At 32.0% G+C, this 16,907-nt stretch overlaps 1 protein-coding gene and 1 long non-coding RNA gene across 2 annotated transcripts in view; one reads left to right on the top strand and one right to left on the bottom strand.

Moving 5' to 3' along the window:
- Nucleotides 1–1,234: 1,234 nt before the first annotated feature.
- LOC148276940 (uncharacterized) overlaps nucleotides 1,235–16,907 on the top strand; it is a 32,823-nt gene continuing 17,150 nt past the window's right edge. Inside the window, exon 1 of the mRNA XM_088233560.1 lies at nucleotides 1,235–1,857. The gene's annotated coding sequence lies outside the window, so the exon portion shown is untranslated. The remainder of the gene's footprint in view (nucleotides 1,858–16,907) is intronic.
- On the bottom strand, nucleotides 3,613–9,909 carry LOC148276941 (uncharacterized). The gene is made up of 2 exons (XR_015823627.1): nucleotides 8,640–9,909; nucleotides 3,613–4,114 (listed from the first exon to the last, which is right to left on the bottom strand). It is a non-coding gene; the product is annotated as an uncharacterized LOC148276941 (long non-coding RNA).

Raw genomic sequence — 16,907 nt, 5'->3', positions numbered from 1 at the left:
TAAGTAGGGGTTCAGAACTATACTATTTGGAATATGTTCCAAAATAACCCCAAAGTTATTCTCACTCAAAAGCTATTGACATTTGACAAACGATTTATTATAACAAAATAATATTTATATGATTACAATAAAAAAGAAGATTTGTAATTACTTGATAAATGTTTCGGGTATACCAGAAAGTTAGACGGAGATTTTTTAAAAAAGGAATAAAAAATAGGCGCGAAAACACTTTGGCAGTGACCACCAAAAACAAAATAACTGAAAGTTTAACGATTTGTGGTGCAAGAAAATAGCTTTAACGAATAGTATTTTTTTAAATGTGTTTATTTATTTGAGAAAAAAACAACAACTTATGCAATCTTTGCACCACAACAGGCCAGGAGGCCCAATTACAGTGGTGAATTACATCACAGAACACCCAGGCTTGAGAAAAATCACATTTTGATTTTTGTGTTCTCTCCGGGAATCGAACCCGGAACCTTCCGTGTGTGAGTCAAGCGTTTTGACCTCGGAGGCCGCCATATAGTGCACATAGAAAATAAGAGTACTTAGAAACTAAAATAGTAAAAATAGTCAATAACATAACCTAGTAATAAAATAAAATCAATTTAAAAATGAAGGAAGTTAGAATTTAAGAAATTAAAAATGTATAGGTAGGTATTGTAAATAAATTTAATTGTTAATGTCACAAATTTCAAATTTGTTTCAAATAGCATGTTTTAAAGTAACCGTTTAATGTGTTTTTCATGTGAAAACATTCTTATCGTTTAACGAGTAACAACCAGTGACAATGGAATATATTAGTCACCTAAAAATAATGGGAACATGGACGAGTGAAGATAAAGTAATCGAATGAAAAATAAAACAAAAAATTGAGTATTATAGCAATTATGAAAGAAAATGGCCCGCGACATGCAACCTAACGATAATCTAAAGTAATTGACGTTTGACGTTCCAATCGTTTGGCGGGAAACAAAGAAAACTAGTGGAAAAGTCAAAACGCCAGAATCGTTCGAAGTTCGAATTGAACTTCAAAAAGATCGCGCCGGGCGTTAATTTTATGAACAGACGCGCTGAATTTTATCTAAGACGCACACTTTTTATTTCAATAATAATTGACCGTTCGGCAAGGCCGGTGGGACGACGCTAGCGCCACGGCGGCCGAAATCCGAATAATTGTTATTGAACAGTTAATAAGGTCGGTTCACACATACTCGCCGAATAATTTGTGACCATTGTTTATCGGGAGTGCGGCGAATAAGTACACTGCCGTTTCTACTCAGTGGCTTATTTTCACTTCGATTGATCTGTAAACTATCATTGCGTAGATAAAGCAAAAAGACCCATCCACTTGCCGTGCATTTGAAAACGAATACATTTTGGCAATAGGTAGAAAAAATAATACGCGGGTTTCGATCTGCCTCGGTGTTTTAATTAGTCTGTTCTTCCTTTCGGTGAAGTCGCTCGCCTCGCCTATCACAGTAACAGATTATTTAGTTTGGCGCAGATCAGGCATAAGACAACCTGCTAGCGGCGGTCGTATCGCGCTGTCGCCAGTCGCGTTTCGTTCTCGGCACGGGGTGGTTGTGTGAAACGCTCTCCCGATCCGTTCAAACAATGTTCCGTGTGTCATAAAGCGCTATCTATCCACTCGCGAAAGTAACCAGTGACTATCCGATACATTTACAATATTGTGCGTGCTTTCACGCGGTGAGAAAAACAAGCGTGATTTTAGTGTTTATTGAAAAAATATTGTTTATTTACAATTTTGAAATTGGTGATTGTGATCTGTGTTGTCACCGCTTTTATGTTGGATTTTAAAGAACAATTACTTTATTGGATTTTCTGAAAACCAAGGTAAATACACCTTTTTAAAAAATATATTATCATTCATATCGATATTAGTAATTTAATTATAAACTAAGCGAGCGCTTTAGATATCAATAATTTATGTTAAACTTTAATAAAAAGTTTTTTTGCAGGCTGAATAAATTATTGTAACAATTCACAAATCAAAATAATTTATTTAACAAATTTTATATAACTCAATCAATCGAAATAATTTATCAAATTTTATTTTAGGTAAAAACACATTTTCTTTTTAAATCGTTAAAATCCACGAAATCACAAAATTAATTAAAACTTTTCAGAAGTAATTTAAATTATTTATCCGTGAATCGCAGCTGATTAAAAAAATTATCGCGTGTTTAAGTAAAGTTTTATAATAATCGAATAAACTTTAAGTCGGGTTTCGTAAACCGCGAGTTTAGAACTCCGCTAGCCGCACGTAAGCACTAAACACATTAAGAACCGTAAAACTAATGTGAAAGAAGTCCACTGTTTTTACGCATCGAACTCCTTTGTTTCGAGTTCATTTATCTTCTACTCCCGTTATGAGCTAATTCCGCTTCGTGCAAATGTATTCTTTTCTGAAATTCAAATCGTCCAGTTATGGGATTTAAACTGTGATTACAATTTACTCGCGTAAACGCCATGTTTAAACTTGGAATGTAACAGATAAAATCAATTTTCAGTTATTTAACACTTTACGTCTGTTACTTTTTTTTCGGAATTCAAAATTACAACGGTACACTTTTTTTTTCTCCTTTATCATAACTTATGTTATTATTAACAGCAAAAACAGAACGGATAATGGATAACAAAATGTACACAAACATAAAAATAGTGCGAATATACAAGAAAAACATGAAATTAATGATATTTGTAATAAAAAACACATAGCTAAACGAATAAAAGTTTAACGTAAATTGAAGAAAAAATTTGACAGCGCCTTTTTAAAAGAAAAAATATAAAAATCACAGCAAAATATAACATAAAAGTATTATTTATAACAGTATCGAAGTTATAATATCTTACTTAAACCGAGAAATATACGAAAACAATATTTTTTTAAATAAAGAAATAATTTGAACGTATTATTTCAATTAAACAAATATTGCAAATCATAACAAAGAACTGTTTGAACACAAAAAAAAATAAACAGATTCAATCAGTAAGCAGTTCTTACAATAAATAATTTCAGTTAAATCAATTGGAAAAGTTGAAAAAAAGTGAGATCTCTGCTTCATTTATTTGAAACGATCCGAACTTAATAAATACAGGCGTAAACGTCATTTCAGGTGGAAAATATTTCATAACGTTTTCTTTTCTCAAATTTGTGGAATGTACCTACTATAAAGTCATCTGTGACTATATATCAATTATTTATCACCTCCATTTTTTAATTCAAAGTATAACAGATTTTTTAAAAATTAAGTACGATTTTTCATTATTTTATAGTGCGATTTATTGAATCATTAATTTCTTCATATTTTTTTTTATTAAAAAGATAATCAATTAGTTCTTATACCTACTTAATTAATAAAAATTAGCAATTTAACTAAAAGTCGACTCCCAATTGGTTTTAAATCATATTATAATTGAATAAGTTATTTTTCACGTACGTTAATTACCATCGATTGTATTTTGAAGCGAAACAATGATAATCTTTGTTTCACATAAAAATATACCTACGTATAGTTTTCGTGCAGCGCAGTGCCCTTGGCACCATTAGGCGCGACTCAGGGTGGGGTAGGAAGATTAAAAAAAAGGTTTTGTATGTAAACTTTATAATAGTTCAAAAATAATTATTAAATACACAATAAAATCGTTAAAACAGCGCTGTATAAAATAAGCTAATTTGATGCGAAGATTGTGCGTACATCGTCCATTTCTCAAGTTGTTATAAATCATGGCAATCTGATGAAATTTCAATTACATTTTCCTTTTCAGCTTTAGTGCCGTAATACGGCATTTTGTTGTCAAAAAAATGGTACGAATAATTTACTCGCAATACAAAGTTAGCAAAAACAATTTGACATATAAAATTCCAAGGATAAAGGTACTCGCATGTATCCATTGCAGCTTCACTAGTTACACATATGCCTGTTCTAAATTTTCGTACGGGTATGTTATATAATACTTTTTATTGATTATACATAATTTATTTTTTTAAATAAATCGAAGCATAAATAAAAAAAAGTTATAATTATTATTTATTTAAAACGTTTATGAATTCATCTTCCGAATGGCAGCTTCGTCGTGTTTCTTTTGTCTGAAAATTAAATCGTATTATTTGTATTTATTTATTATGATCGGAGTATCTTTGTTTGATTATGTTTTCATATCACGTTAACAGCTGATTACTGATTATAATTAATTATACGTAATATAAATAATGCACAACAAAGCGAACATAAATGTCGTGCGCTCGGGAACATTAAACCCGATATTAAAAATGGTGATCCGTAAAAAATCGTATTTTCTTATTTTCATAGTTAATATTTACCACTTTGAATTTACGTGAAGTAGCTTAATATTTGCGTTTTTGCGTCTTAATACTCTACATTTATAGCTATTTTTTTATTGTTTATTTTATCTTGTTGGTCATAAATTATTTCAGAATTACTGATTTTACTATATATTTCCTAAAATAGAACTCCAATGAGTGTACCGGCGAATAACCATCCTATCCAGTGTATTATTAACCCTTATACTGCTAAACAACGATATATCGTTGTTGTTAATCCCTATCATAAAGTTCTAACTAGACTGATGCTGACGTCATAATCCCCAAAAGGGTAAATGAATTCGCGAACTGCTTGTTGCACTTAACCGTCAGTGGTATAAAACATTTTCAAAACATAAAAATTACTTATTCGACGGGTTATTATTTAGTTTCGTACCTATTTCAAGCCTACGGAAAATTTAATACAAAAAATATTTTCTTACGCGCAGTAAAAATTTAAGCATTAAATTGTACAGCAAAGTTTCTTGAAAATGAATAAAAAATAATTAAAAATATTTTAATGAAAACGAACATTTTTGAACGACGTCACTGGTTCATATGAATCAACCAATGATAAGAGGGTTGTTTAAGATTTCCGGTTTGCTAATCGTCAATAAACCAATCAACAGAACTAACCGAGAAGAAGCGGAAGAGACCTTGCGACGTCACACGCGGATTAATGTCAGAAATACAAAACTTTAAAAGATCGTAGCGCTGAAAATACGATACATAAAAATTGAAAAAAAAAGGTTCGTCTATTAACAATTTATTTTTTTAAACCACTAAACATCCTCATTATAAATTTACTTGTGATGTTTAAATTCACAGTGCTTTAAAGAAAAGAGAAACGACTAAACACAGGAAACTTCTAGCTAGTCGGGACCTGAAACAGTGATTTTTTTTACATTCCAGAAACAGTGAAATAAAGAATAAATCAATGTTAATAGTAAGATTTTTTATCACTTATATGATATCTGAGGAAAATAATTATATTCGGTGTTTTCCCCGCTATTAAACCCGATTCAGTGATTACGAAAATACTGATGTACTTCCGTAATGAATAACTATTTGTATACTTTACCTTTAATATAAAAATTCTTATCTAGTGAGGTCCCTATATCACTGGAAAACCCCATAATTAAGAATATAAACAAATAAGTAAAGAGCCATAAAACATAAAAATAATTCACCATGGAACCTAATGATTGTCAATTAGGAGGTTTGAATATTAAAAAAATCATTTGTTAATTTATTATAATGGGTACCCACAGTAATGGGAAATCAAAATGTTTTAGCTGTTGATTAGGTAGTAAATATTACTCTACTAACAAAACGTAATTATTACTATACAAACTCTATTCTACAAACTATTCTACAAAGAAAACGTAAATGAGGTATATCAGCTCGATATTGATCCAAAAATACTTCAGAAAAAGCTTCTTTGATTTCGTGCTCTTTGTAAGAGTCATATTATAAATTGTTATCACTATCACTTAAAAAAATATCATTATTGTCTAATTCACTTTCGGAATAGGTTCAGCTGCTAAGCCTCTGAGTTTCTCGGCGAGATACTATTATTTCTTTATCACTTTTACTATCCGTTATCATTTTGAATGATATATTTTGTAAATTTATTCATAATAAAAAGGACGCTTTGCAGGGTTAAATTGTTAGTTAAAGTAACAAAGTAAGATTAAAAATATATATAAATGTAAAAAATATGTAATTTACCTCAGCTGTTTGTAATTTCGGCAACTGTTGTCTATCTCGCTCAATCCATTATGCGTGAACTAGCTATTAGTGAAACGGAATATTTTTCTTAGAAGAGATATCAATTTGTGAGACAGTTGTACAAAAACATTATTTTTTTAAATTAAAATTGTATTATGACAACTACCAAGAAATAATATCACTTAGTACATTTACCGGTTTACAAATTTCAAGATATATTTTACTCAATTTTTGTTTAGCATGCATCTATGGAAGTGGTAGGTTTGATAATATATAACAGAGCACTTTGCCCCGCAATCAACAAAAAAACTATCATAATTATTTCGTTTCAATAATAACAATGCGCCTTTAGATTGCAGTACGAGATCAGTTTTGTTTGTTTTTATTTTCAATTTAGAAAGGGTTTACAACCCCTGTACGAAAATTGTCTATTTGCGGCACGAATTTTCTATCTTGCTCACTCCATTGGGTTTGAACTAGATATTTATGAAATGGAAGATTTTTCTTGGAATTGCTATTAATTGATAAAACAGTAGTGTGTTTGGAAAACAACGTATTCGATAAAATATTTTTGAAATGTATAAATAAGAGGATTTCTGATTAGATTCTTGAAAAACTGCGTAGCAGCGTAAGGGTTAAAGGATTACATCACTGTTTCCAGTAAGACGGTTCGTCATAACACGACTGTAGTAAATCCCAGACGAATTGAAGTTACCACCGAAGGAAACGCTCATCCGGTTATTTTTCTAAGTTCCGATGCCACGTGGTCACTCGCGTCGGAAAAGGAAATACCCCAAGCCCCGACTTGCCAGTGAACGTGGTACGTCACCAAATCACAGAATCCTACAGCGATGCTCATAATTATTTGTCATTATAACGCGCGTAAATTATGACGTTCGGACTGTTGACATATTATTATTCAATCGTTATTTACACAGCGGTGACACGCGTGCGAAAACAGCGGCCGTAATGTTCCTCGGAAATACTCTAGAACCTAATTCTTGGTTACATACCCGCAAATACTCAAAATGACTTCGTTTTATTCCCCGCACGTATTAGATTAAACAATATCTAGCATCTTAATACTGGCACTGTCGGCATTTCTCGTGTTGTTTTCTTAAAAGTGGAGCAGAGCGCTTATTTTCTTTCCGCGCCACCATGATTCGGAGCTTTCATAATGCAACACCATAGAAAATGACAGATGTCAGTAATCAATATGGCGGCCGAGACACTGCATGCATGTAGGTAGGTATTAAACTTCCCAGTTAAATATTACATACACCAAACACCCACAGCTGAGTAAGGTAGGTCCACAGCTCGTGGCGGACGAGTGCTACATTATGAACTCGGCTTTACACTGTTCTGTATCAATATTTAGACACTCCTTCGTTCTCAACGTGCCCCATTTATTTCGTAACAGTATTATAACGTCACGCTTTGCCACTGAGGGTAAGAAAACCAATAATTTGTATAAATAATGAAATGTTGCAGTGTGATTACACCGAGGAGTGATTAATTACTCGGCGCATATAGCTCGTGCCATCAGTTGGACGCAATATTACCTTGAGCAAACTCCATTATTGTTTAATATAACTCATCGCACTTCTAAAGTTTTTACCTGTCTTCAATACGTCAAAAAATTGCTTATTCACCGCTGTCATTGTAAAAACTTAACTATGAACGACGTAACATGGAGGAACAAAACGTTGTTTAGCAAAAAACATATTATTATTATTATAATGGATAGCTTATAAAGCGCCATTTTCGTAATATAATACCTCAATAATATTAAGCGAATAAGTCGCACAAATTACTGCACGATACCCTGAAACTGATTTTGACTTCTTAAAAATAGTATAAAGCATGTATGGTAAGTTCTAATACCTAATTTTTGAACCAACGCATTCCTTACTAAGAAGTGAGGAGAGCATTATAAGTTAAAACAATACACGCGGACAGTACATAGAGTACAACCGTGCATTATTAAAGCAGTGGATACCTATTCTGGATAGCGCACCCTCCTATAAATCGTTTGATTAAAAATATGGGGAGAATGCTCCGCACTATTACGAAGTGTAAGACCCCATTTTATTTGATTATCCGATGACACTCGTTAGGGTTTCCTTGTTCAGAGAGAGCATCTAATAATTGCTATAATCACTCGTATAATGTTATTTATAAATCATATTCATTTTTAAGAGGGATCGCGATTTATCCTGCGATTTAAATACGGTAAAAATCATACTTTAATACTGCGAGTAAAGTTTTTTGCAAACTGCGGCGAAAAGTTTTAAATATGCGATCGGAAATGTGTATTTTTTATTTACTTTTAGCGACTTTTTGTTTCATAGTGAATCGATTAATTTATAATAGTAAACATGTTTTTAAACACGTTCCTTCCTACAAATGGAAACACGTCGGTACACTGTATTTGTCCATCAAATGTCAGCTTGTTTTTGTAGATCTGTTTTTTGTCTGACACAATATCGGTGCTATGGGATGTGTGCCTTACAGGTCAACAAATTGTTATTTAAATGTGTAGGAAGATAACGTGATTTACCAATTGAAGTAGATTCCATAGAACACTTGTGTTGCGTAGATGCTCATTCTGTTACAGAGTAAGTTTACAGCATAAACAAAATATGTAGCCACCGGAAAAGGTTCAACCTTCTGAACTCGCCCTTATAAAACCAACCCACTGACCTGTCAGTTATATTTCAACCGTTTCGCGTATTATAATCTCCGGAAACCTCACAGAAACAGACGTTTTAAAATAAACATTTTTAGACAATCCAGTTACAAGAAAAACAAAATTGATATTAGGATTTTTTTGTATTTGCGTGAGACTAGCTCACGTTTACGGGGAAACGCCGTCTCCGTTTTAACGTGCCGACTGACAATGATATTCATGATTGTCTAAATATTCCAAGTAGCTTATTTTTCCGTGTATAAATATTGTCACTCTGACGTCACGTTTTCGTCACAAGAATTCTGACGTAAACATGGAGTTATTATCATATTGTAAATCATACATACGTAAATGTTTCGGAGCCATTCAAAAATAAGTCCAATTGACACAAGCTTTAAAACGCAGAGTGGTGGTTCACTTCCATCGTAATATTTCGACAAAATTATTGCTCTGTATTACAAAACAGCTTTTTTTTATTATCATCTTAGTATCTTGCGGTAAATGAGTAATTCGTGCGTTTTAATACCATTATGAATATTCTGACATTTCATCCGCAGAAAATGTGTAAACACAAACTTTTCAGCTTATTTGCAAACTGTCAACATGTTTTGAATAAAATGACAGATTGCGGCAGTGGGTTAGCTCGAAACCCGCCAGAGGTTGCCATCTAGCGGCAGAGTTAGTAAACTCCCAACTCTACAGTCTGCCAACATTGTTACAAATAAAATTACGATATAGTATGCGATAAATGACATGATCTAAATGACTTGCGACTTCTTAGTATGTAGTATTTATTGATTATTGTGATTTTTGTATTATCTTTAATTGTATTTCAACGCTTTAAATTGATAGTTTTTTTTTCTTAACCAAGCGCATGACATAAATATATTTTTTAAGTTGTTAACAATAAGGTTGATTGCATAAAATTTGTTCATAAAAAAAATATGTTCACATAATTATTTTCAAATTACAGCTGATTTTTAGTGGGTAGATAAAACTTATTCGTTTAAACTTATTAATAAAAACACGTATGTAATGCAAATTATCTATATGATTAAGAAAGTGGGATCAAGCAATGAGTTTGGAAGGAGAAGGAGAAGGGAAAAGAGGAAGAGGATCCAGGAAAGAAAATGAATTAAAAAATAAAGGAAGGTTTTGGTTCTAAAATAAATTTAAACATTACATTTCTACCTCTAAATATATAATATACACCCCAATGAATTTTATTTACTTTCTGAATAAAAAAAACTCTTAGCTTAAATCAAAACAAACAATCCATCACGCCGTTTCTCCGTAAGGATGGGCAGAGAGGATAGAACGCCATATCACTTTGTATTTGCATACAGATCTCGCTTCCTCTACATTCATACATCTGATCATGCACGCGCGCCGATTATTTTCGATTATTTATTATTATTAACAGTTAAACTGTTTATTTTTTAATCGCTTTATAAAGTGTGGTTTATCGAATTCGTCATGATCATAGAACAACGACGCATGTGATTTTCTTCAACTTTAAATAAGAGCGGCTTAAAATCTTTTTTGACATTTCATGTCCAAACTTTATAAGTACATAAGCATATCATTTGATACTTGGGTTAGTTATACATATTACATTTTTTGAAACATGGGTGTTCATTAAACCCTGTCACATCCGAAACCACGATAATCAGTATGAGCAAGAAGACATATTGGGATATTAAAATATTTTTTTAGAACGAATAAAATTTTAAAAAATAAAAAAAGCAAATGGTTTCTTACTTCTGCATAGGAGTAACGTCGTTGTTCTACGATCACGACGAATTGTACTTTTATTAGTAAAATAAAAACTAATATTAAAAAAGAACTCTATCTTCAGTACCATTAATGAAATAGTCTCCTAATTCTGTTTTAAATAGAATATTATGGATATTTATTATTCAAAAATAAAAAGGCCAATAGTATTTGATTTTTTACGAGTATCGGATAGTCGCAAAATGTGGAACCATAAAGTTGGGCGAGAATGAGTATGAAAGAACGTACAAGATAAAAACGTAAAAATAATAAATTCACCATGAAATGATAATTTATGTCGTGGATTTGTTTTACTATTTTCTCGTTTTTCCTTCCTCGGGACGAAACTTAACGGAAAATCGTATCGGCGGAAATTGTACGAACACGTTCCGTGAGTCCGATTTTGTTACGCGAATGTACCTAATATTATAATATGTAATGGGCTCTCCGAGCTGGACTAAATATTAACTAAATGGAAAACCGGGGTAAAAAGGTCATGATTACTTCATTGTACTTGCGAATGTGCTTATTTATACGTACACAGCCCTAGATTCAAGAGATAGGTAAATAAAATCAATCAAATAAAAATAAAAGTCCTGTGTACCTTAAAAATTATAATTCATTAAGCGTTCTGTTTTTTTCTGTTGTCATTCAATTTAAGATACCATTTTATAGACTGTATATCTAAACGTATTTTTTTATTATTTAAGATTTCTTAATTTTTTTAAAATAATGCCTTTATTGTCCTTCATTCTTAATTTATTTTTATTATTTTTTCTCTCCATTCACACAATGAACCTTTTAATGTTTATTTTATTTTACTGCTAAATATTGCTACTGTATAATTATTTTTCTTATATTACTGAATACCTATTAATTATTATATAACTAATTTGATGCAGGTAAGTTTTTATTCGCTGCGGAAAATGTCAAATATCTTTTTTTACAATTAGAGTTTCTGTTTTTCATTTATTCTCTGTGCATCTTATGTAAAAAATGTTGGTTTAATAATAAAAAGAATAACATGTAAGTAAACTTAAGAGCTATCACTCTTAAAAACACTAAATTACTCAAATATGATTAGAATTTTAAATCAATATAATGGCTATTGGTATTAAATCAAATAACTTGCCTGTAAGAATTATTATTATTAGTTTATCCTAAACAAAAAATGCAATTTCTTCGCAATAATAATTTACAAAACTGAAGATTAAATGAAATGTTTTTATGCATATATTTAGGCACTACCTATCTTGCGATAAAGTAATTAAAAGTAAATATTTTTTGTGTGGATCACCGACCTTTGCGTTGTTAAAAAAATTATGCTCTAGGTTAAATTAAGGTTAAACAGACATTATATTGTGTTTGTGTTTATACTCGTACAAGTATAATAAATATTATAATATGTGTAGGTTGTTCCACTAATACTCCCGCATTTTTATTCCTAACTGGTCGGATCATTACGAAAACCGCTCATCCTTCAAAGAAACCGAACGCCTTTTGCCGCAGAATGCAACACAATGATTCCATTTCTAACCAGGTGATGTCTGCTGCCCGTACGTAGGTACTGCCAAGTAATTTTCTGAGAAGGTTTTAAGTTTATACTGAGGGGAACACTGGAAGTTTACCCGCTAACAACACGATTATAAATGTGGTAGGTAGCCGTAGAAAAATTTCTTTTAAAATGTCAATGCTCCCCTTCAAAACGCATAAGAATTTATACAATACTCATATACTTACAATAAATTCATTTTATTCCTGCTAGCAAACTTGTTTCCCAATTAACCCACCAACGTCCGACTGTAAAAAGCTTATATTTGATTTATGCAATTTAAATTTAATCTTCTTTTTAAATCGAAGGAATTAAGAAAAAATATGTTTTCAACACAATGTTGTTCATTAAATATTTGTTTTCTTCTGTTTTAAAAACGTTAGAGCTATTAATTAATCATAAATTTCTGACATAAAATTTCCAGAAAATATCTCTTTACTGCTTATAATTTACCTTTAGTTGCGTTTTGCTCGATTTAACTACAAAAAAACATTGAAGCAAGCAGAACCATCTTTTTATAAATACATACAGGTTATTTATTTATCAACTCTAAATTGCGTCTAAGTAAAATTTGCTGTAATAACAAATAAAATTACTGACCACAATTTTGCCAATTGGTTTGTATTTTATCTAACTTCTTATCATAATTCTTCTGCATTCTCCGGAGAAATCGAGATATTAAAATAAATTGATTTTGTTTTATGAATTCGGATCACGATATTATGAAGACTCACTGCGGCTGCGCTATATTTTTACGACACGATACTGACTCGTCTCTTATACATATTATCTTCTGTCCTCCGGCGCGGGCAAGAATGGTTCGTCAGTCGTTCGTCGCTTTCACTTTACAAGGGAATGTCGAGTGAGGTAACTGGCAGCGTTTTTACGACGGAATTTCATTAGAAACACATCGGCGAAAAGCCATACAAACTCAGGTCGATAAGACAACACAACGATGCATGATAATTACGCGATCATTATTGATAATGCGCCAATCCATTTCACATGGTTCGTTGACGTTTCGAACACAGATACACAGATAGTCAAATACAATATACAATGGTCTTACCCTGCGCGGGTCATGCACGAGAGACATCTACCGACTTAATAACATATCTACTTAGCGCAGTAATTGTCAAAATTAAGCATCGTAATTTTAACGATGGAGACACGTCATTCTCGGAAGACGATTTTTCTTTACAATCAAATACACCGTATTATCCTCTTTCGCGGATACTTGAATATGTATTGACTGTTGAAAATCATTTATCCTTTATTATCGCGATGCATTTATTTTATTATATTAGGGAACAATAACAGATAAATGGACATACATACATAGGTAACATTCAAGATTGTATACAATATTATGAGACCCGTCACCCTTTATCATTGTTCACGACATGTCCAAATCATAAATTATTAAAAGTAATAATAAAGTATGAAATTCAAAGAAACATGTTTTTAAGAAAATAAAAATAATAACAATAAAAATTTAAAAAAACACTTTGAAAGAAGAAAATTCAATTTATTGTAAAACTCTTAATAAAAAACTAGGAAAATGAATAAAAAATACATAAAATAAAGCGTAGAAAAAAAAACATTATGGCTACTTGTAAAAATTACTTACTAGATTTTTGAAATTTTTATTGACTTAAAGAATTCCCAAAAATGTCTGTATCTTTCACGTTGCACTTATGGATCTTATTGTACTCTCTGCACATGCGAGAGAGGGGATTATAATATCCTGTATTCGAGGAAAATCATATCATGTATTTTATATTGGATTAAATGAAATACATGGTAATGTCATCCTATAAATTAAGTATTTAATATTGTGTACTAATGAATTGTATTATACGTTATATTGCTCATTTAATTGCTTATAAATTCGCTGTTACTCTTTGGCTATACGTATCAATTTGACGTATTATAATAATATGTCAAATTGAATTAACTATAGACACGGGCTTATGGAAAAAAAGATAGTCAATGTATTATTAATGAATTACGTTAAATACCAATATTAATTGTGTGGTTTTCTCGCTGCAACTTGAACTAGAAAACGTATGAAATATGATCGACAGGTGTTTTATAACGATTTAAATCTGCCTTTGATTCAATCGTCCGAGTTTTAATCGTTAGTTGCGAACTGGTCTGGCTATCTCTTTATCTTGTGTATGTTGGGAGTTAAATTATTGTAATGTTCGGTCGAGGGGACAGGTGTGATGGCAGGATGTCTGCGATACCTGAGCTGAGCGGGCCAAAGCCCTGAATTACTGAAGGGTGGCGTTTTAGGGTTGAATTCTATGTATTCACAATTAAAAATATTTTAGTGGAGATTGCGTATGCCGCTTGCGTATGCCTCTTTTCCTCCTTTCTCAATCGCACGAACAACAAACGCGAGACAATGTTTTACTTGTTGATGTATTGGCGGCCTCCGTGGTGCAGTGGTCAAGACGCTTGACTCACAAACAAAAGGTGCCGGGTTCGATTCCTGGTGAGAACACTAAAATTCAATGGGATTTTTCTCAAGCCTTGGTCTTATGCGCTGTAATTTAACCTCCTGGCCTGTTGTTGTGCAAAAAAATGAAAAAGTACCAAAAAGTATATAATTACACAAGTTATAGTACAAACTTGTGAGGTCACATTAATTTTATTATTAATTATAGTTTGTAAGAGAAAAATATGAATAAATAAATTTGAAAAAAAACGATAAAATAATCAAAATGATAATAGGTATTTGAATAGTTTAATTGTTCGATCTCCTACTTTTAAAACCGTTAAAAGCTTTCCACTTTTTTATTTTGTATCCAATATCACAGATTAAATCTTAAAACAACATTTTAATCATGTTTAGTATTCTTAGAAATAAAATTTATGATTTAACTCTCTAGGGATTTTATAAAGATCGAGGACATTATCTGTGCATAAACGTTCTCTAATAAGAACGAATTATAAACTTACTGTTTAAAAATGGGAAAGTTGTAGTAGAGCGGGGTGCGAACCTTGGACCTTTGATCCGTGAGTCCGCAACACTAACCACGGGTCACAACCCGATTCTTTTATTGTTTTTTGCATTTATATACGGGAAACCTACAGGAATTTTTTTATGAACATCCACACAGAATTAATGGGTGACCTTAATTTTTCCTACTTGTCTAGTTCCGCGGTGAATATGTACAAGTAGCTTTGTTTATTTCTTTGAATTGTGTATTTAAATATGTAGGTCAGAAAGTAGGTGCAGTCATTGTTCAAAGAAAAAATATTATGTATCGTGTAATGACGACCAAATTTAAATCGCTTCCTCGGTCATATTTGTGTATATCAGACTGTTGCCAAATTTAAAGAGAAGCGTATATATGTACAGTACACATTAGTCATACGCTATATGGAGGGTGGTTGTGTCAACCCTGCCCCTTGCAATAATAGGCCACCGAACCCCCATATAACAATGTGCTCATATCCCTCCGTTCCGAATATCAATAACGATCCCAGTTTGAACATTATAAAGTGTTTTCTCGCTCTGCTACTTTACATCCTGTCTCGACATTTTGTTTTACTGCAGGTTTCGTGTGTATAATGAAATCTAATGACCTTCTTCAAATGCCAGCGGTTAAATTATAATCGTGTCTAATACACTGCTTTACTTTTCAAGATTTGCTATGCGGCGATTTATCGAGTGTCAACAAAAAACGCAAGGTTATATCCAAATGTCACATAAAGACTTGTCAAGAAAGATGCTTAGTACGAGTAAGTCTGCTTCATAGTTTCTTCCGGCGTTGAAGGGGTCTACATACTCTGCTACTCTACGACCCCCAGAAGTACACTGTCGTTCGTCTAAATTTGCCTGTTTTGGGTTATTAATGCAATTTAACCACTTTTACTCCTTTCTTAGGAGAGTACTCACGTATCTCTACGTTTTTTTTTATGAGATATCACTATTTGAAATCAATCAAGTAAAATATCGAAAACTCTGCAGTAATCATAATGCTACAGTGTTATTACCATATTTGTATGCGACAGGCACGGTATCTCCGAATATGAAGAAATTTAGTTTTTTATAATGTGGAAACAAAATTTTTTGTCCTCCATAACATGGTAAATGGCATTTACTTCTAATGTCTATTCTATTGTAACTCCCACTCCGTTAAGGTTAAGGACAGTAAGAAAACATAAAATCTTCAGATTTTTTAAATGTGTTTTTTTGTTATGTGTTATTGATATGTTTTAGAAAACAAATTTACTTTAAAGCCTCTCATCAAATATACAAGATGTTTAAAGTATGAAAAATCATTCATTTGACTGTCCTGAAAAGTTGAGTTTTTCGAGATACTGTGGGTTACCTCTCGCGTGCAGATATTTTAACAGTCGAATGAGCAAATACCACAAAAATACTGCGCATTATAATGTCAACATATACATTAAGTTACGAGGATTAATACATTTGAAAATGTTTATTCTCACTCAAAATGCCCTATTTAGACATACCGCGGTGTACTTCTAGGGCTGCACATAGGTATGATTTCTTATTTGACCGAAGCTCGTTTTCGAGAAACACATTTGCAATTTTGACACCCCTTAGAACTTTGAAATAAAGTCCATGTAAGTTTAATATTATTAAAATGTCTGTAAATGTCTCCTGTACATCCCCCCTCCCCGCAGCATAAAACCACGATAATTTGGCTACGGTTCGTTATCATAAGCCGACAAGTTTGGTATTGAAAAACCTGTCCGAAACAACAAATATAAATAATGTGTATTGTGTTTGTTTTATTTCGTGACGTGTCATTTGTGTGGCGTTCGGGTGGCGA

Source organism: Micrasema longulum, unplaced genomic scaffold (assembly GCF_059751315.1).
Source record: "Micrasema longulum isolate JH-2025_06_02 unplaced genomic scaffold, ASM5975131v1 h1tg001123l, whole genome shotgun sequence".
In the NCBI taxonomy this organism is placed as follows: Eukaryota; Metazoa; Arthropoda; class Insecta; order Trichoptera; family Brachycentridae; genus Micrasema; species Micrasema longulum.
The sequence above is the reverse complement of the archived record's forward strand: the minus strand, read 5'-3'. Positions and strand labels throughout refer to the sequence as shown.